Here is a 22,691-nt window from a genome sequence, read left to right as displayed (position 1 = left end):
AGCATGATGCTGTCAAAGTGCCAGTAACCCAGGTTCGATTCCTGCCACTGTCTGTAAGGAGTTTGTACGTTCTCCCCATGACGGGTGGGAACCCGGTACTCCAGGTTCTTCCCACAGTCCATAGATGTACAGGTTAGTAGGTTAATTGGTCACATGGGTGTAATTGAACTGTGCGGGCTCATTGGGCCAGAAGGGCTGTTGCCGCACTATATATCTAAATAAAAATAAATAAGCAAACAGAAAACATCCTAGATTGTTACTTAATTTTCATAAGGACTGGCAGTTTTCACCGCAAGTAATTTTAGGCTTTTACATTGCTGTACAAAAGTGGAAGAAGTGTATAATGGAACCAAAGATTTCACATGATTGCCACTGTGCTGCAGATACAGCGATGGAATTGCTGTTTATGTAGTAAATTAGCTTCTTTAAGACCTGAAAGAAAGACCTTGCTCCATTCTCTCTTCATTGCCCTTCGACTGCAGTAAGCTGGGGCTCGGGTGGTAGCATTCTGATACCCGAGTTCACACCAGAGACTTGAACACAGAGTTCTAGCTTATGTTAGAACAGGCTACGTTTTGTGCCATTGGAAATAGCTTTTTTTGGATAGTGTTATAAACCCAGGGCTCAACTGCTTGGTTCTTCAATGGATGCATAACATCCCAGGATGTGATTTCAAAGAATAGTGATGTTGTTGTCTATTGTTCTGAACAATAGTCATCCAATGCAGGTTATTTGTGTGAACCTACTCTGCCCAAATGACAGCTATTTTCCCAGTTTACAGAAACAAGCTCTTGAGAAGGTCCTAAAAGGGATGTAATGGTATATTATAGATGCAGTTGTTTCCTTTTATGAGTATCAAGAAAACACTATTAGTTTTAAAAGAATGTCAAATATTCATGATATTGGGATATTTAAATTGTCAGGTTATTTCTGACAGCAAGTTAAATTAAACAAGTTGATAATCTTGTTTAATTATTTCTGTAGATTGTTGTACAAACCAGATTAGCACACATCATTTGCTTTGAAAATAACAGGTGCTTTAAGGTAATTTCTAAAGGAAAGTAGGCTGGTTACTATTTGTGGATGTTCAAGCATACTACTTCACCCGGGAATCTGATTCAAAGCTTTATATTCAGCAGCTCAGGTCTCTAACTAGGCATATCAATGTTAAGATTCTGGAAGAAGTAAATCAAAAGTACTATTAAATAGGATCAGATAATATTGTTTTCAATGATGCTGCAACAGCTGTTCAAACAGCAGAAACAAAACACTTGTGGAATTTGAAATAGAACAGATCATGACACTTTTCATGCCCAAACTTACTATGGAACATGTCCAGCCTACTTATGTTGAATGTGCATCATGCTCTTGATCTCTAGAGAGGGAGTTCTACATAAATATTTTCAACTACATAATACTCTTAAGATTCAGGTGTCCAATATTCAAGAGAAAGCTCTTGCTTAAGATGAAAGTAATATCTTCAAAATATATGACAGCACTCTCTATATACATCAAAAAAGATAACTGTTTATTTGCAAGGCAGAACATTTCAACTATCAGAATACAAGCTGAGACTCCAGGGTCCTTCTACACATTAGGAAGAACAAGGTAAGATGTTCTGCTGAGGGAATTTGAGCAGCTAAAGACTGAATTGAAATGCAGAACCAAAAAGGCAAGATTCTCTGGATTGTTATTTGAGTTGTGTGCAAAGTGGCATAGGATTAATAAGGTTAGTGTGCGGGAAGTGGGTTTGAATTTGTGAGGCAGTAGGTATGGTATTGGGGAAGGGGGTAGCTGTTCTGATGGGACGGGCTCCATCTGAATCATGCTGAGACCATATTCCTGGTGAATTGCTTTAAACTGAAGGCTGATTTATACTTGAGCTTACGGGCTACGCCACAGCCTGCGCCATAAAGGCTGATTTATACTTGTGCGTACGGGATACTCTGCAGCCTGCGCCGTAATCCTGATTTACACTTCTGTTTCGCTTTATACTGTAGTGAGCATGTGTTGGTGTGTGCCAAAACGCTAGTTGGCGGTGGGGTTTCTATGCCACTGTGTTGAGTTTCTTTGTGAGAGACACAGACAAGGAAATGCATTTCAAACCGCGACGCGTGAGTAACTTTTCTGGAGAGGTGCACGTCACCCTACAGCGTAGGGTACGGCATAGAGGACACGTTACGTGATGCACAAGTATAAATCAGCATTAGGTAGTAGAGGGGTGGTTGCAACAGCTTGGAAAATGATGGACAAAGTAAAATGGAAGGAAAGTGCAGGAAAATCTATTGAATAAAGAATAAGCAAAAAAAAAGTTTTGAAATTAACTTCAGGCAACATCTAGACAAAATTGAAAAGAAAGGCGGTGATGACAGGACTGAAGGTGTTATATTTGAATGCACACAATATGCAAAATAAGGTACATGATCTTGTAGCATAGTTAGAAATTGTCAGATATGACATTGTTGGCATCACAGAGTGGAGATTCAAAGAACATTACACCTCGGAGATGAACATCCAAAGGTACAAATTGAATTGAAATGGCAGGCAAGTGGGCAGATGGGGTGGGTTGGCTTTTTTTTTGGTAAAAAATGAAATCAAATCGACAGAAAGAAGTAACATAGGATCAGAAGATGTGGGTAGAGTTAAGAAACCGCAATGGTGAAAAGACCTGAATGGGAGTTATATACAGGCTCTGAACAGTAGCCAGGCTGTGTGGTACAAATTACAAATTACAAAATTACAAAAGGGATGTAATAAAAAAACAATGTTACAATGGTCATTGGGAATTTAAATATGTCAAAGTTTTAAGTGTCATGCTGAATTTTAGCAAACTCCTGAGGAAGCTGAGGCGCTGCTGTGCTTTCCTCACAATTGCACCTACATGCTTGGCGCAGGATAGGCTTTCTAAAATGATAACTTCAGGTAATTTAAAATTGCTGACCCTCTCGATCTGTGATCCCTGATGAAGATTGGCTTCCGGTTTTCCCTACTGAAGTCAATAATCAGCTCCTTGGTCTAGCTGACACTGAGTAAGAGGTTGTTGTGGCACCACTCAGCCAGATTTTCAATCCCCCTCCGATATACCAACTTTGATTTATATCAACAGTGATATCATCGGCGAACTTAACTATGGCATTGGAGCTATATTTAGCCACACAGTCAAAAGTTAAAAATGAGTAGAGCAGAGGGCTAAGCATGTAGCAATGCGGAGCCCAAGTGCTGATGGAGATTGTGGAGGAGATGTTGTTGCAATTCTGAACTGCCTGGGACCTGCAAGTGAGGAAATCAAGGATCAGATTGCTCAAAGAAGTATTGAGGCCAAGGTCCTGAAACTTATTGATTATTTAGGAGAGATGATAGCATTGAATCTCGAGCTGTAGTCAATAAAGAGCATCCTGATGTATGTATCTTTATTGTCTATATGTTCCATGGTTGAGTGAAGAAGCAATGGAATAGCATCTGCTGTGGACCTGTTAAGCTGGTAGGCAAATTGAGCAAATCCATGTCACTTCTCAGGCAGGAATTGAAATGTTCCATTACCAACCTCCCAAAACACTTCATCAAGGTAAAGGAGGTGGTAGTGTTGTTTCTCCTACAGAGCATTAAGTTGGATAAGACCTCAGAGCCTCATAGGAGATACCCCACTTTATTGAGAGAGGCATGAGAAGAGTTTTCTAGGGCCTTGAAGATAAGCTAGCCAATGATATGAAAGTGGATAAGTCACCTGGACCAGATGGACTACAATACAGGGTTTTGTAAGAGGCCTTCGACAAGGTGCCACACATGAGGCTGCTAGCAAGATAAGAGCCAGTGGTATTACAGGAAGGGTACTAGCATGGATAGAAGATTTTCTGACTGGCAGTAGGCAAAGAATGAGAATAAAGGGGGCTTTTCTGGTTGGCTGTCGGTGACTAGAGTTGTGCCACAGGTGTTCATGTTGGAAAGATTTCTTTTTATGTTATATGTCAATGATTTGGATGAAAAATGTGATGATTTTGTGGCCAAGTTTGCAGATGATTTGAAGAAAGCTGGAAGGGCAGGTAGTTTTGAGGAAGAAGGGTGTCTGAGAAGGACAGTACGTTGCAGTACTATAGGTAAGAGCATCTTAAACCATAAAATATAGGAGCGGATATAGGCCCATTAAGACTGCTCTGCCATTTCATCATGGCTGATCCATTTCTCTCACAGAACGCAGCTCCTAACTTCTCCCTATATTCCTTCATGTCCTGACTAATCAAGTATCTATCAATCTCTGCCTTAAATATACCCAATGACTTGGCCTCCACAGCCACCTGTGGCAGCAAATTCTTGTTAATGAGAGAGATCAGACTGGTTCAAGCAGGAAAGTGACATACCGTATTTCAGATAATCACACGTTACGGAGGTACTTAGTAAAGTGGCCAATGAGCATATTTAAAGCAGAGTTTGAAATGTTCTTAATTAGTGAGGGTATCATAGGTTGTCAGAATTAGTTTCAATATTACCGGCATATGTTGTGAAATTTAACATACCAGAAACAGTATAATGCATACATAATATAGAAAAAAAGTACATCAATTGCAGTATGTATGTGTATATATACATATTAAATAGTTAAATTAAAAGTAGTGCCAAAACAGAAACAATAAAAAATGTGAGGTGGTGTTCATGAGTTCAATGTCCATTTAGGAATCGGATGGCAGAGGGAAAGAAGCTGTTCCTGAATCACCGAGTGTGAAGCTTCTGTACTTCCTTCTTGAGTGTAACAATGAGAAGAGGGCATGTCCTGAGTGATGGGGGTCCTTAATAATAGATGCCACCTTTCTGAGGTACTGCTCCTTGAAGATGTCTCACATACTATGGAGGCAAATACCCAAGATGGAGCTGACTGGTTATGCAAATTTCTATAGCTTCTTTCAATCCTGTGCAGTGGCAGCACCCCCCCCCCCCCCACCCCCGCATACCATATAGTGATCCAGCCTGTCAGAATGCTCTCCCTGGTACATCTGTAGAAGTTTGCAAGCATTTGAGGTGACAAACCAAATCTCCGTAAATTCCTAATGAAATTTAGCACTGTCTTGCCTTCTTTATAGCTGCATCGATATGTTGGGACCAGATTAGATCCTCAGGGATTTTGGCACTTAGGAACTTGACATTGGTCACTCTTTCCACTTCTCATTCATCTACGAGGATTGGTTCGAATTCCCTCACCCCTTCTGAAATTGACAGTTAATCATGCTGACATTGAATGCAAGGTTGTTGCTGCGACACCACTTAAGGGGAAAAGGCAGGAGGATGAGGGTTGAGAGTGATTATGAATCGGCCATGAAGGAATGGTGAAGCAGACTCAATGTGTGGAATGGCCCAATTCGGCTCCTATGTCTTGTGGCCTTATTTTTGGACATGGATGAACCTTGCACAGAAAGTTGCAACACCACAACTGAATTTTCACCTGGAACCTTACGGTTAATGTTCCCACGGTTACCAGCAAGACTGCTTTTTACATTGAAACACAGTGACAAAGGTGTGTACCTTACCATTAAACGTGACAGTGTCACTGTTGAAATCAACTGCAGAACATGGCTGCCCGGATTGGGCCGAATGCAGCTGTCAGAATAAGCTCAAGAACCATTCAGCTAGTAAATGGCCATGTACTTGAAAGTGAATATGTGGGGATTGAAGGAGATGATATTACGAAAGTCCAAAATAATGGGATATGATAGTATAGAAAGAAGCTATACTTCTGACAGATGCTGAAACATATGATACATGTACATTTAATCACACCAGGCAAGGTGAAAATCTCACACACAACACACTGGAGGAACTGTGCTGCCCAACCTGCTGAGTTCCTCCAGCGTGTTGTGCATGTTGCTTTGACCCCAGCATCTGCAGAGTATTTTGTGCTTAAGGTAAAAATCTCTTGTTTGAGGATACTGTCCAGAAACTAGAAGAATAATCTTACTTGTTACCATCAAAGATTGTTGAAAGCTTTAGTTCAGGTATAAGGAGCCAGTGCCAAGGCTACACTATGTATAGGTACTCTACTTCATTAAATAACTTGTTCTTACATTTCAATCAATGTTCCCTCTAAGGTGCACCTGGACACACCTTTTGCTGCTATCACACAAAGGAATTTAAACTACGCACAAAAGGTTGTCGCCCTCTACCTCTCGAGGAACTCAGCAGGTTGGGCAGCATCCGTGGAAACGAGCAGTCAACGTTTGGGGCTGAGACCCTTCGTCAGGACTGGAGAGGGAGGGGGCTGGGGCCCTATAAAGAAGGTGGGGGGAGGGTGGGAAGGAGAAGGCTGGTAGGTGTCAGGTGAAAAACCAGTCAGAGGAAAGATCAATGGGTGGGGGAGGGGATAGGCAGAAAAGGTGAAGAAGGAATGTAAGGGGAAAGCACTGTGTAGTAGAAGAAGGCAGAACCATGAGAGAGGTGATAGGCAGCTGGAGGAGGCAGCAGAGTGAAACTGGGATGGGGGAAGGGAGAGGGAGGGAATTACCGGAAGTTGTAGAATTCGATGTTCATACCAAGGGGTTGGAGACTACCCAGACGGTATATGAGGTGTTGCTCCTCCAACCTGAGTTTGGCTTCATAATGGCAGTAGAGGAGGCCATGTATGGACATATCTGAATGGGAATGTGAAGCAGAGTTGAAGTGGGTGGCAACCGGGAGATCCTGTCTGTTGTGGCGGACGGAGCGGATGTGCTCGACGAAGCGGTCCCCCAATCTGCGTCGGGTCTCGCGGATGTAGAGGAGGCCACACCGGGAGCACCAGATGCAATAGATTACCCCAACAGACTCACAAGTGAAGTCTTCCTCACCTGGAAGGACTGTTTTGGGCCCTGAAAGGTGGTAAGAGAGGAGGTATAGGGACAGGTGTGGTCAAAGAACACTGAGGCTGTCTACAAGAAGGGTCAGAGCCATCTCTATTTCCTGAGGAGACTGAAGTCCTTTAACATCTGCCGGACGATGCTGAGGATGTTCTCCGAGTCTGTGGTGACCAGTGCTATCATGTTTGCTGTTGTGTGCTGGGGCAGCAGGCTGAGGGTAGCAGACACCAACAGAATCAACAAACTCATTCGTAAGGGCAGTGATGTTGTGGGGGTGGAACTGGACTCTCTGACAGTGGTGTCTGAAAAGAGGGTGCTGTCCAAGTTGCATGCCATCTTGGACAATGACTCCCATTGACTCCATAATGTACTGGTTAGGCACAGGAGTACATTCAGCCAGAGACTCATTCCATCGAGATGTAACACTGAGCGTCATAGGAAGTCATTCCTGCCTGTGGCCATCAAACTTTACAACTCCTCCCTCAGAGTGTCAGACACCCTGAGCCAATAGGCTGGTCCTGGACTTATTTCCACTTGGCATGATTAACTTATTATTATTTAATTATTTATTGTTTTATATTGCTATATTTCTTCACTATTCTTGGTTGGTGCGGCTGTAACGAAACCCAATTTCCCTCGGGATCAATAAAGTATGTCTGTCTGTCTGTCTTACACTTGCAGGGATAAGTGTCAGGTGGGAGATCTGTGGGGAGGGGCGTGTGGACCAGGCAGTTGCGGAAGGAACGATTCCTGCGGATTGACCCCACCATCTGTAGTGTACTTTGTGTTCACCCTCTACCTCGTTGGCACGTTATGTAAATTTTATGGTCATACACAATCACATTTTCTTTCCTGGTTTCTGATGCGGACAATGTTGACAATGTGAAGTTTACAATGATTTGTCTGCAGATTTTAGAACTGGCTTATTTATATTGTTTTTACTGAAGAAATTATTGAGTCACTATGTTGAATTCCAAAGGAGCAAAGAACTTGAAGCACAAAAGAACTGCTAGTTCATTTAAAGCATAAGTTTTATTATCCTTAAAATACTGTCAGGTTTATCTCCACTTAAAAAATTAGTGTGCACACGTTGTTGTCACTGGGCAAAATATGGCACTGCACAAGATTTTTGCACACACTGGTCATTATAAATTAGAGGGAACATTGATTTGAATTTGGAAGCCTTTTCTAAGTGTCTTATATGATAGGTTTGCTGAACAACTGGAAGGCAGACAAATTCAGACAAAGCTGTTGAGTTTACGAAACTGGACATTCAAATTCAAATACAAAATTGGAAAATTGATGAAAATCTTATTCAAGAATTTCTTCCACCTCAGGGAATGATATAGCAGCAGCTCAGACAGAAAACTCAATACCCAAGGTTAGGAAATGAAAGCATACCAAGCACAATGTTATTAGTTGTCATTGAAACTGATGAATTGATATTTGCTATGCTTTGGACATCACTGGCCGTTTATTGGTTTGGTACTGCCAAATGCAATCAAGTAGAACTGGCTGAGATGAGAATCTATTTGGGACCATTTGGGCAGAAGGGCCAGTTTTTATTTGGTTTAACTTTCAGACTCCTACAACAACCTTACAGGAAAAATATTTGAGTTTCTTTCTGTGTCACCAATTTGAAATGTCTTCATAAATTCATCAAGGTACTGTATATGGACATTAAGAGAGGAAAAAGTTTATATACAAAGCAAAACGCTTGTCTGGAGGCTGACTCTTCATTCTCCTGCTACAGACTGCATGTTGCAGTCAACATTCTGAACAGGAAAGGCCCTGGAATAGATGGTATTTGGATTTTAAAGAGACTTCTATAGGCATATTGGAAAAAGAAAATAAGGTCTAATGGTAGTACTTGAATATATAGGGCACAACCAAAAATATGACTGATTGGAATGCTAACACTGATGAGAATAAAACAGTATGTTAAGGACATAATTAATAACTACATTGTTATAGGTTAGCTACATTTCTTAGAGAATTCCCTTATCACTACAAGAATTTCCCCTGATTCAACAACAACAACAAAAATCCGCTGGAGGAGCTCAGCAGTTTGAGCAGCATTTGTGGGAGGAAAGGAATTGTCAATATTTTGTGTCGAAACCCTGCGTCAGGACAGGAGAGTGGTGAAGCTTACTTGCCTTGTAATAATGCTGCTGTCACGAGCATACAGTTTGAAGCAGGACAGTAAAGAGCTGACCCTGTATAAGTGTACTGTGATGGCTGTTTGGTAATCTCGGCTTTCTAAACACAGCATCTGCCATTTGAAGATCAGAAACAATTCTAATTAAACCCAACTAACAGTTGTTTGACTTCTGGTCATAAATACAAGTCAGTCTTCAGATCTTAAAATGTAAATGGAATGCAGTAATATGCTTGAAGTTAAAAAAAATTACTCTATAGAATGGCTTTAAAAATAACTACATTTAGAACATGCTCTGCCTGTGGAAACTCACTGCACCTGTTTATTGCCATTCAGAATTACAGCATAAGGGAATGGGTTGTTTAATGGCTTATTGACAATGGTTTGTTTCAAACAGATAAGCTGGCTCTTAAATTGCTTAGGGTTAGGGTGAATTAGAATCCATTCCTCCAGCTTTGGTTTCTGCAATGGATGACTTGTTCATCTGCAACTCAAGGGTATGTCTTTCTAGTTTATAGTAATTGCAAATCCTTTGTTTACGAAATGCTTTATGCTCAAGAAATGCCTTATGCTCAAGAAATGCCTTACTCTTTATAGTTTGTGTTTTAGGAATAAGACTATAAGACAGAGAAGCAGAATTATGCCGTTCAGCCCATCGAGTCTGCTCTGCCATTCCATCATGGCTGATCTCGGATCCCACTCAACCCCATACACCTGCCTTCTTGCCATGTCCTTTGATGCCCTGACCGATCATGAAAACTATCAATTTTCACCTTAAATATGCTCTCGGACTTGGCCTCCACCGATCTGTTTGCTGCAGATCGGTCCACAGATTCCCTACTCCCTAAAAGTATTTCTCCTTGTGTGTGCCTCAATAGGTCTTGATAGACCATGGATAGACCTTGGAAAGTTTCCAAGGTGCAAGCCTTTTCTTATGTTGCCCAAGCTGCAAGTCTCCCCTCTCCACACCACCGATGTTGTCCAAGGGAAGGACATTACAACCCATACAGCTTGGCACCGGTGTCATCACAGAGCAATGTGTGGTGACACACACACAGCCTCAGCCAAGGCTCAAACTAGCGACCTTCAGATCACTAGGCGAATGCCTTAACCACTTGGCCACGCGCCAACACATTCCTCCTTACATCTGTTCTAAAAGGTTACCCCTCAATTTTGAGACTGTGCTGTCTAGTTCTGGATATCCCCACCGTAGGAAACATTCTCTCCACATCCACCTTATCTAATCCTTTTAACATTCAGTAGGTTTCAATGAGATCCTCCTGCATTCTTCTATATTCCAGTAAGTACAGACCCAAAGCTGCAAAAACGCTTCTCATTTATTAACTGCTTCATTACCAGAATCATCCTCTTGAACCTCCTTTGGACTCTCTCCAATGACAACACATCCCTTTTGAAATATGGGGCCCAAAACTGTTGACAATATCCCAAGTGTGGCCTGACTAGTGTCTTGTAAAGGCTCAGCATTATCTCCTTGCTTTTATATTCTATTTTATTCCCCTTAAAATAAATGCCAACATTATATTTGCCTTACTTAACACAGACTCAGCCTGTAAATTAAACTTCTGGGATTCTTGCACGAGGACTCCTAAATCCATCTGTACCTCTGCTGTTTGAACCTTCTCTCCATTCAGATAATAGTCCATACATTTGTTCCTTTTACCAAAATGTATTATTATACATTTCCCAACACATCTGTCACGTTGTAGCCCATTCTTCCAATTTGTCTAAGCCCTGCTGCAATCACATTGCTTCCTCAGCACTACCTCCCCCTCAACCTATCATCATATCATCCACAAACTTTGCCACAAAGCCGTCAATTCCATTACCTAAATCACTGGCAAATAATGTGAAAATTAGTGGTTCTAATACTGACCCCCGAGGGACACCACTAGTCACTGGCAACCAATCAGAAAAGGCCCCTTTTATTCCCACTCACTGCCTCCTGGCTGTCAGCCATTCCTCTATCCAGGCCAGTATCTTTCCTGTAACACCATGGGATTTTATCTTGTTAAGCAGCCTCATGTGTGGCACCTTATCAACACCTTCTGAAAATCCAAGTACATGACATCCACTGCCCCTCCTTTGTCCACCCTGCTCTAACAGATTTGTCAGGCAAGATTTCCCTTTACAGAAACCATGCTGACTTTGACTTATTTTATCATTAGTCTCCAAGTATCCTGAATCCCCATCCTTAATAATAGACTCCAACTCTTTCCCAACTAGTGAGGTCGGGCAAACTGGCCTATAATTTCCTATTTTTTCCTTTCCTCCTTCCTTAAAGAATGGAATGCCATTTGTATTCTCCCAGTCCTTCACAACCATGCCAGAATCAAATGAATCTTGAAAGATCATGAGCAATGCATCTGCTATGTCTTCAGAAATCTCTCTCAGAACTCTGGGATGCAATTCATCTGGTCCAGGTGACTTATCCACCTTAAGACCTTTCAGTTTTCCTAGCACTTTTTCCTTTGTCAAGTCAAGTCAACTTTTATTGTCATTTTCACCATAACTGCTGGTACAGTGCATAGTAAAAATGAGACAATGTTTTTCAGGACCATGGTGTTACATGACACAGTACAAAAAACTAGACTGAACTACGTAATAAAAAAAACCCAGAGAAAACTACACTAGACTACAGACCTACACTGGACTGCATAAAGTGCACAAAAACAGTGCAGGCATTACAATAAATAATAAACAGGACAGTAGGGCAAGGTGTCAGTCTAGGCTTTAGGAATTGGGAGTCTGATAGCTTGGGGGAAGAAACTATTACATAGTCTGGTCGTGAGAGCCTGAATGCTTTGGAGCCTTTTCCCAGATGGCAGGAGGGAGAAGAGATTGTATGAGGGGTGCATGGGGTCCTTCATAATGCTGTTTCCGTTGCAGATGCAGCATGTAGTGTAAATGTCCGTGATGGCAGGAAGAGAGACCCCGATGATCTTCTCAGCTGACCTCACTATCTGGTGCAGGGTCTTGCGATCTGAGATGGTGCAATTTCTGAACCAGGCAGTGATGCAGCTGCTCAGGATACTCTCAATACAACCCCTGTAGAATGTGATGAGGATGGGGGGGTGGGAGATGGACTTTCCTCAGCCTTTGCAGAAAGTAGAGACACTGCTGGGCTTTCTTTGCTATGGAGCTGGTGTTGAGGGACCATGTGAGATTCTCCGTCAGGTGAACACCAAGAAATTTGGTGCTCTTAACGATCTCTACCGAGGAGCCGTCGATGATCAGTGGGGAGTGGTTGCTCTGTGCCCTCCTGAAGTCAACAACCATCTCTTTTATTTTGTTCACATTCAGAGACAGGTTGTTGGCTCTGCACCAGTCCGTTAGCCGCTGCACCTCCTCTCTGTAAGCTGACTCGTCGTTCTTGCTGATGAGACCCACCACGGTGGTGTCATCGGCGAACCTGATGATATGGTTCGAGCTGTGTGTTGCAGCACAGTCGTGGGTCAGCAGAGTGAATAGCAGTGGACTGAGCACGCAGCCCTGGGGGGGCCCCATGCTCAGTGTGATGGTGTTGGAGATGCTGCTCCTGATCCGGACTGACTGAAGTCTCCCAGTCAGGAAGTCTAGGATCCAGTTGCAGAGGGAGGGGTTCAGGCCCAGTAGGCTCAGCTTTCCAATCAGTTTCTGAGGGATGATTGTGTTGAATGCTGAACTGAAGTCTATGAACAGCATCCGAATGTATGTGTCTTTTTTGTCCAGGTGGGTTAGGGCCAGGTGGAGGATGATGGCAATGGCGTCATCTGTTCAGCAGTTGGGACAGTACGCAAACTGCAGGGGGTCCAGTGAGGGGGGCAGCAGGGTCTTGATATACCTCATGATGAGCCTCTCGAAACACTTCATGATGATGGACGTGAGTGCAACGGGATGGTAGTCATTTAGGCAGGACACTGAAGACTTCTTCGGCACGAGGACGATGGTGGCGGCCTTGAAGCACGTTGGAATGGTGGCGCTGCTCAGGGAGATGTTGAAGATATCAGTGAGAACATCTGCTAGCTGGTCTGCACATCCTCTGAGCACTCTACCAGGGATGTTGTCTGGTCCAGCAGCCTTCCGTGGGTTGACCCTGCACAGGGTTCTTCTCATGTCGGCCACGGAGAGACACAGCACCTGGTCATTTGTAGGAGGGGTGGACTTCCTCGCCACCACGTCATTTTCCGCCTCAAACCGGGTGTAGAAGTTATTCAGCGCATTTGGGAGGGAGGCATCACCTGCACAGTCAGGTGATGTTGTCTTGTAATTGGTGATGTCCTGGATGCCCTTCCACATGCGTCTCGTGTCGCCGCTGTCCTGGAAGTGACTGTGGATTAGCTGGGCGTGTGCACGCTTTGCCCCTCTGATGACTCGGGACAGTTTGGCCCTTGCTGTTGTTAGAGCTGCCTTGTCACCTGCTCTGAAGGCAGAGTCACGGGACCTCAGCAGCGCACGCACCTCTGCGGTCATCCGTGACTTCTGGTTGGCACATATAGTGATGGTCTTGGAAAGAGTAACATTTGTAATAGCAATGACACTCACTCCTGCTCCCTGGCACTCATGGACATCTGGCACACTGCTAGTGTCTTTCACATTGAAGACAGATGCAAAGTACTTATTAAGTTCATCTGCCATTTCTTTTTCCCCCATTACTACATCACCAGCATGATTTTCCAGTGGTCCAATAACAACTCTCACCTCCCTTTTACTCTTTATGTAATTGAAAAATCCTTTAGTGTCCTGCTTTACATTATTGGCTAGTTTGCCCTCATATTTCACCTTTCCCCTTCTTATTACCTAATGTTTAAGATAGAAGTCCTCTATAAATTTTAAATATGCTTTTAAGAGTGTTGTTTGGATTTAAATGTGTATCACTATAAATAAATGAACTGTGTTTTAAGAGCAAACACGAGGAAATCTGCAGATGCTAGAAATTCAAACAACAACACACACGAAATGCTGGTGGAACACAGCAGGCCAGGCAGCATCTATAGGGAGAAGCGCTGTCGATGTTTCGGGCCGAGACCCTTCGTCCCTGACCTGCTGTGTCCCACCAGCATTTTGTGTGTGAACTGTGTTTTAAACTACTTTGTTAGGGGGACGTATCTTTTCCTTGGTAGAGAGAGGGGACCCACCACTTGAATAGGGGGTGTTGGCAGCTCAGCTTACCATGGGGCATAAATAGAGATGTTAACTAGCCCTGGTTGCCACCTACTTCAACTCTGCTTCACATTCCCATTCGGATATGTCCATACATGGCCTCCTCTACTGCCATGATGAGGCCAAACTCAGGTTGGAGGAGCAACACCTCATATACTGTCTAGGTAGTCTCCAGCCCCTTGGTATGAACATTGAATTCTCCAACTTCCGGTAATTCTCTCCCTCTCCCTTTCCCCATCCCAGTTTCACTCTGCCTCCTCCTCCAGCTGCCTATCTCCTCTCTCATGATTCTGCCTTCTTCTACTACACAATAGTGCTTTCCCGTTACGTTCCTTCTTCACCTTTCCTGCCTATCCCCTCCCTGCTTCCCCTCCCCCACCCCTTGATCTTTCCTCTTACTGGTTTTTCACCCGGCATCTACCAGCCTTCTCCTTCCCACCCTCCCCCCCACCTTCTGTATAGGGCCCCTGCCCCCTCCTTCTTCAGTCCTGACGAAGGGTCTCGGCCCGAAATGTTGACTGCTTGTTTCCACGGATGCTGTCTGACCTGTTGAGTTCCTCCAGCTTGCTGTACGTGTTGCTCTGACCCCAGCATCTGCAGTGTACTTTGAATTTAAAGATTGTGTAGTTACATTATAATCTTACTTTAGTGAGAGTCCTTGTGGTTATTTATAACCATTAGGGCTTAAGGTCTCTGTTTGAGTTTAAAACTTTGCATTCAGCAAATCCAATACCATAAGGGTCCAGTTTTTCAAATAAACTACTTGTTTATTTAATGTCCAAATAATGTGCCTTAATGCATTTATAAAGACATTTCAAATTAGTGACTCAGATAGAATCTCAAGTAATTTCCCACAGGATGATTGTGGGACATTGGTGAATCTTGCATAGCAGGTTTTGAGTGAGCTGTAGTAGCAAAACTGAATTTTCACATGGAATCTCATATGGCTAATGTTTCTATGGGTACAAACAAGAGTGCAGATTAAACTGTTTCCACCTTTTGCAGAACTGCAGTTTGTTGCTTCAGATTCCAGCATCAGCAGTATGCAAAAAGAAATATATTTATTTTATCCATTTTGTCCTTCAATGTAACTAAGAGAGCAATGATAAGTGACGATTGGGAAAAGTAATTTAAATGTGTTTGAGCTACACCCTACATGGTGATTATCATACATCATTGGACATGATCCCTAATTATTCTGATCTTCCAGTTCAATAGATTGATTAAACAAAAGGAATAGAAAAAAGCAATTAAACAGCTAAATGAATTTATAAAAATCAGATTTGTTATCTCAGATTTGTATGATGTAAAATTTGTTGTTTTGCAGCAGGAGTACAGTGCAAGGACAAACTTACTATAAATTACAAAAAAAAAGAATAATGCCAAAAGAAAGAAGCAGAATAGTGAGCCGGTGTTCATGGATCGTTCAGAAATCTGATGGCTGAGGGGAAGACACTTTATTGCATGGGATTGGAATTAAAATAATGGTGCTGCAGTTGAAAAGACTCCTGGATACATCTCGTTTAAAGGGTAGCCAACAGGTTTGAGTACGTAATCTGGGAAAGATACAAGAGTAGTGGAAGAGACGGGGCACAGATTCACAAGAGTTACATCAACAATTGTGTTTCCTTGAGTTTAAAAGATTAAGAGTAATTTAACTGATGGTACAGAGAAATGACTTCTGTTGTTGAGGGAATCATGAAAAATGGACACTAATACCAGTAGTCAAAGTTATGCACACAAAGAACATTGAATCAAATAACACGTTCAGGATTAAGAACAGTATATTTCTGTTAGGTAATGGTATAGAATCGAACAAAGGTAGCTAAATGCGTATGAGGTATAGTAAATCAAATTATGATTTTAACAGGCTTTAGCAAACATTCTTCATTTCTATCTATCAGAACAATTGAAAATGGGCTAAGAGCAGTCCATCAAGCTTGTCCAGTCTATACACAATCAGCACCAACAGAGTACATAACTCTGATCATTAGAAAAGCAAGAAATGCTAAAGGAGAATTGTGGAACTGGAAAGTAAATTCTGGTGATAGTTAAATTATAAATTGAAATGAATTATACGGCACTTTTAGAGCGATTTCATGCAGTATGACCAGCCAGATCAAATCAATTGAATGCCAATTAAATGGAAACTGTAATTGAGAAACTTAATGTACTAAAGGGATGATTTTCAATCTATAAATGCTCTATTCTCAAACTTGATTTTCCTTAACTTCTTATTAAAAAATAATGATGAGAAGGAAATAAAGTTGGATACTAAACTAATTTTAAGGGCCATAAATTTCAAAATTGAACTTATTAAATCAAAGTTGAATTGTGCTTTCATAGCAACATTAAAGAAGTTACAACAAATATGTCAAGAGGCATTGAAATGACTCACAAAGCTGCACAAAAACTCAATACATATGCCAGCAAATTCCTCCCACATTGGGATCACTGAAAGCTCTACATAAAAAGAGTCATATATTGTATTCCCCTCTTGCATCTCTTTAGTTCCAAGCAAAAGCACAACATATTATTATTAATATATAGCACTTTTAGTCAGATCTTGGATAAATTTTAAAATTGATAATTTTAAACAATCTTTGGACTGTGGGAGGAAACTGGAACACCTGGGAAATACCGACACATTCTAAGGGGGCTCCTTATGGAAAGGCGCGTCAGAATAGACCTCTGAGCTCCAGATTCCCTGGACTAAAATGGTATCACACTAACTGTATGCTACCATGGCAGGCCTGATACTAAAATGTTATTTTATTATCAAGCATGTTATTTTGTTATGCATCTGGTTTTTGTCTTGTTTTCATTTTCTTACATCTTTAATTTTTTTTCACACCACAAAATAAATATTTGCTTCGGAGTAATGCTTGTATCTTCCTGTTGTGAACTTTCTGTAGCCTCTTGTTTTGCTGTTTGCACTTGGCAGAGATGGCATACGAAATAGGAGCAGGAATAGGCCGTACAGCTCCTTAAGCATGCCCTTTTAAATCAGAACAGAGCTGATCTGATGGTAACCTCAACTCTTCATTCCCATCTACTTGCGACACCTGCTTATCTATTGCCTTTGTTTCTACAGCCCTTTCAAGACTCATGACCTTCACAGAGGAAAATAATTCATTTTCACTCTATTAGAAATGGATGATCCACATAGATCTAAATTATTCTACAACATGAGATATCTTCCCAACATCTGTCTTGTCAAGAGCTGTCAGGATCTTACATGTTTGATCAAGTTACCTGTCAATCTTCTAAATCTCAGCAGATGAATGCACACATGAACAACTTTACCTCATAAAGCAGTCTGTTCATTACAGGCGTAAATATAACAGATATTTTCTAATCTCCCTCCAATACATTTGCACCCTTTCTTAATGTTAAATTGCTTTTAGGTAACAATAAATTGAACAATATAGTGCATTGTACTCCAGATATGATCTCACCAATATCTAATGTCATTGAAACATAACCTCTGTACTTTTGTATTCAATTCCCCTGTTATAAATGATACATTCTGTTAGCTTTTCTTATTACTTGTTAAGTGATTGATAGGTAAGGGACCACTGTTTGTATTTTGAGGGCCTCACTGGTTACAGTGCATCACAATCAGGAAAACTTGTGAACATCTGTGTTTTGAAAGCAAATACAGCTTTTACAGCTACAATAAGACTCTCAGTTACACAAGGTTTCTTAGTAAAGGAGTGTGTGCGAGGCAGGGATAAAGTGACTATCGCTGGTAGGATGAATTAGATTTGCCCACATACACTGGGAACACACGCCAACCATATTTATTTTATAGATGTTATAAGATATATAGCCTATAAATTTACACAATAGCCTGCTTTATTAATCTTAATTATAGACCAGGTTTACTAACCAAGTATTTTGTTCAAGATATTGGTGAGACTAGTAGCACGCAATATTATTTAAGGCTAGATTGTTGTTTTCGAGTCTCAGGTTTGGAACATGCATCAATGTTGAAGAGAAATAAATAATCATGATCTATAGCTATTATATAGATGTGGTTTCACATTGATCAAATTTGGAAAAGAAATATTCCAGGGTACTTAATTTTTAGAAGGAGGTTGACAAAATGGAAAAGAAGGGAGGGTGGAACAGATGTCATAGTGTAAAGTGGTAGAGAGAAAGAACAAAACTCATAAAATCAAGGAGTGGAGTTGTTTTGTGAGGTGTTAAGAAATCGCCTGGGGGAAAGCGTTGATGGGAGTTGTCAATGTGACTACACAGTAGTAGTAATGGATAGTATAAATGAGAAAATTAGAGTTGCCTGTAGAAAGTGTAATACAGTGATCATGGAGGATCTCGATCTAAAATAGGCCAGGCAAACCAAATTAGTAGTAGTAGTAATGTGGAGGACAATCCTTAAGGGAATGAATTCCAGATCAGTATTTTCAGGAAATCTAGTATTGTGCAATAAGTAAGGACTAATTAATGTTCAGTAGCCTTTGGATAACAGTACTGTAATCAGAATATATCTGAAGACTTAAAGTAATTTAATTCAATCTTAAACTACAGTCATTAATCTATATGAAGCAAAATATGAGGAAAAACCCCCCCTCCCCCCGTAAGATTTTTCCTGTGGTAAAACTGCCTGAAAAGCTATGAAGTAAGTCACCAATAGAAAACAGTTAAGTAATCACATCCAACTTACAGGAAAACAAAACATATAAAAATGAAGGTCCAGCTATGGCTAATGAGGAACTAAAAATCAGCTCAGATCAAAGGATAGAACATCTTGGATCAAAGGATAGTGCAGGTGACATTGCCATAAATGAAAATTAAATCTAAAGAGTGAGGAAAAAAATAACAATTTTCATCAAAGGAGGACCAAGAAATTGAAAAGAAGGGGGGAAATAGAATTAGTAAAAACAAAATAAACAGAGCTGTATAATAATATAGTAAGAAACACAAAAATAACATGTAAATAAAAGAAAATACTAACAAAAGATTGAGAGTGCAGAAATTACATTAGAAAATAAGGCAATGGCAGAAAAATTGAACACGTACATTGCATCCGTCTTCACAGACAAAGTCACAGGAATCTTTGCAGAAGTAATAGAATATAACAGGTCCAGGGTAATAGAGAATCTGAAAGAAATTTGTATGAGTGAAAATTTAGCATTAGGGAAATCAATACAACTGAAAGCCATACTGACATCACAGCCATGGACATGATGGATGTACCATTTTCACCCTTCTAAATTCCATAAATTCTTGAACTATATTGACACATCGCAAGGCAACAATTTTAACTTTACTTTTTAAAGAAAGACAGGGAGAGAAAATGGGGAACTACAAACCAGTTAACCTAACAATAGAGATGGGAAAATACTTGAATCTTCTTGATGGATTTGTATTTTATTGGATTTCTTTGCTTTGTAGCTGCCTCTAAGGATGGGAATCTCAGCGTTGTACATAACATATATACTTTGATAATAAATGTACTTTGAACTTTAAAGAAGTTAGTAGGACAGAGAGAAATGAATGATAGAATTAGGCATTTAACGTGAATTTGAGAATTGGGAACTATGTTTGGCAAACCTGTTTCTTTTCTGATGTTAGATCTGGCAGAATAGATGAAGGGGATTCAGGGATGTAGTGTATTGAATAAGGAGTCACAGAAAAGATTATTAAACAAATCAATATATACACTTGAGTGTAATGCACCAGTTCAAACCAGATTTGGATTTCGATTTAAAGATGCAATGTGGAAACAGGCCCTTCTGACTCAATGAGCCTGTGCCACCCAATTACACTCAAGACCAATTCACCTATTAACCACTATGTCTTTGGATTGTGGGATTCTCAGCTTCTTACTCTACTTGCTTTATGCTCAGAAATGTGTGGCCAGATTCTGCTCTCCCCTATTTCCAAGTTTGCAGATAATGTCACTGTAGTGGGAAGAATTTCAAATAACAATGAGCTACGTTAGAGGAGGAGATAGTGAGCCTAGTGACATGGTGTCATGACAAAAGTCTTTCCTTAAACATCAGCAAAACAAAGGTGCTGGTTATTGACTTCAGGAATGGGGCAGTGCACACACACCTGCTGATTCCAATGGTACAGAGCTTGAGAAGGTTGAAACCTCAAGTTGCTAGGACTGAAGGCCGCAAAACAGCCTATCTGGGTCTAACCATGTCGACTTCATTCTCAAGAAAGCTCACGAACATCAATGCTTCCTCAAGACGCTAAAAAATTCTGCATGACACTTTGATCCTGAGATTTTTTGTCAATGCATCATAGTGGGCATCCTATCCACGTGAGTCACGGTATGGTCTGCCCATGACCACAAGAAACTGCAGCAAGTTTGTGGTAGAGTTCAACAGAGGAGTTCACCAGATCTCTTCCTCGGATGGAGGTTGACTTCTCAGGACAGATTAAGCAGATTGGCCTATACACACTTAAATTAGAAAAGTGAGATGCTATCCTATTCAAGCATACACAATTTTAAGGCTTGACAGAGTCTGTGCCTTGTTGAAGCTTTGCTGCAAGCTTGAGTGCTCGGTGGGGGGCAACGGTGCTTTCTTTTGCTGGTGGGGGGGTCATTGCCTTGCAGCTGCCTGTGTGTGGGAGGGGGCTGGGGGTACTTTGTGTTTCTAATATTTAACTGTCATTCATTCTTTGGGGCACTCCTCTATTTTTGTAGATGTTTGCGAAGAAAACACATTTCAGGATGTATATTGCATACATTGGCTGGAATGTCTAGAACCAGGGTCAAATTAGCAGGACTGAGATAGATGGAAATTCAGCCCAATGAAGGAGAATCTATGGATTCTCAATCTAAGAGAACTGTGGAGGTTCAATCACTGAGTATATTCACAGCAGGGGTTAACAGATTATAGGTTAGTAAGGGAATCAATAGATATATGATAAGTACAGGAAGTGGCACTGAGCAAAACCATTTGCCGAGATCTTATTTAAGGCTAGTATTGATTTAAAGGGTTGAATGGCTTATTCCTGCTTCACTTTCTTAATTTTTTTATGGAGCCCTAGCTGTTTCGCACATTGTTCTTTCAGGCAATTAAATACCGGTATGCTTGATCTCTGTTGTTGTTCAAATGCTGCAATCCATTATGAAGCATGAAATGATGTCATTAATCTGCATTAACCCAGTTTATCAAGAGAAAATTCGATTTGAAAAATTGAATTCTTTTGGGAATGTGATTAATAATCAATAAGTGGGAAATAGTTCACATATCTGCTTTTTCAAAAGATATTTGATAACGATACCACATAAAGTTTGTATATCCACCATGCAATGGTGAGAATCATTCTAGTCATCTGCAGTCTGTAGAGGCTGGACTGGTCTGTGGGCACCCAGATGGATGGAGAGGCCAATCCACGCTCAAAAAGTTCTTTGTCAGTGTGGACAAAGATGGCAGCCATGTTGCTTTTGGGGTCACTGTACTTGGACATCCGAAAAACTGTTGACACAGCGCTGCACATCATCTTTTAAACCAGTATTGAGGGCACAGCCATCAGCAAAAAGAAAGTCTCTGATGATGATGACTGTCACCACCTTAGTTTTGCTTGGAGTTTTCTGAAGTTGAACTGTTTCTCATTAGTGTGGAAGCTGATGCTAATGCCTCCGTCGCTCACTCTGAAGGCATCAGTGAATATGGTGGAAAAGACAACACTGAATAGCATTGGCACCAAGGTGCAGCCCTGCTTAGCCCTGTTTGAGACAGAGAAGAGCTCAACTCTCTCACCATTGTCCTGAACTCTAGCTTGCATGCAATATGGAATTACTGCACCATGGTGATGAATTTCCTTGGGCAGCTGAACTTTGCCATTATCTCCCCTAGACACTTTCTGCTATCAGTGTCACAGGCCTTAGTCAGGTCGACATGGCTGGAGACATTTCTCTTGCAGCAAACACCATGTCCCACACTCCTTCCAGAATCCCCACTGGCTCTCTGATAGGAGTCCCCAGTCAAGGTATGATATGAGACGGTTGGGAAGAAGCATGGAGAAGATCTTGCCTGCAATAAACAGCAAGGGTACTTCCATTAGTTGCCACATGATTGTTGGTTATTCTTTTGCTTATACAGGTGGGGTAGATGATAGATATGTCTTTAAATTTCTATGGAATCATTTCTTCTTGCCACGTGGGTTGGAAGAGCTGATAGAGCTTTTCTGTTAGCACTGCACCACCTTCCTTTGAAGCCTCAGCTGGTATCGTGTCTGATCCAGGTGTTTTACCACTAGAGAGCTGATGTGTTGATATCTGGGTCTTGGCTATGAGTGGTGGTACATCCAGAGCTTCATTGACAAGTAGTTGGAGCAGGCTATCGATGGCTCCATCATTTATACTCGAAGGACAATTCTGAACACTGTTAAAGTGCTCAGCCCAGACTTTGTTTAGTGCATTGTAGAAGTTTTTTAAACCATACCTATCTGCATAAGCTTGGATCTCATCAGTTTTATTGTTCAGCTAGGAATCCTGCATCTGGCATGGTTTGTGTTGTACAGTCTCTCATATCTTAGTGAAGGCATCCTTCTTTGAGATGGACAGTGTC

The 22,691-nt window shown here is 41.3% G+C and overlaps 1 protein-coding gene across 4 annotated transcripts in view; it reads left to right on the top strand.

Annotated features, from left to right (window-relative positions):
• The window catches only part of sntg1 (syntrophin, gamma 1), a 435,268-nt gene that overhangs the window by 148,929 nt on the left and 263,648 nt on the right, over positions 1 to 22,691 (top strand). The window lies entirely within an intron of this gene.

The sequence above is a fragment of the Hemitrygon akajei genome, chromosome 1, assembly GCF_048418815.1.
Source record: "Hemitrygon akajei chromosome 1, sHemAka1.3, whole genome shotgun sequence".
In the NCBI taxonomy this organism is placed as follows: Eukaryota; Metazoa; Chordata; class Chondrichthyes; order Myliobatiformes; family Dasyatidae; genus Hemitrygon; species Hemitrygon akajei.
Note: the sequence above shows the minus strand (reverse complement) of the source record. Positions and strands in the feature narration are given on the sequence as shown.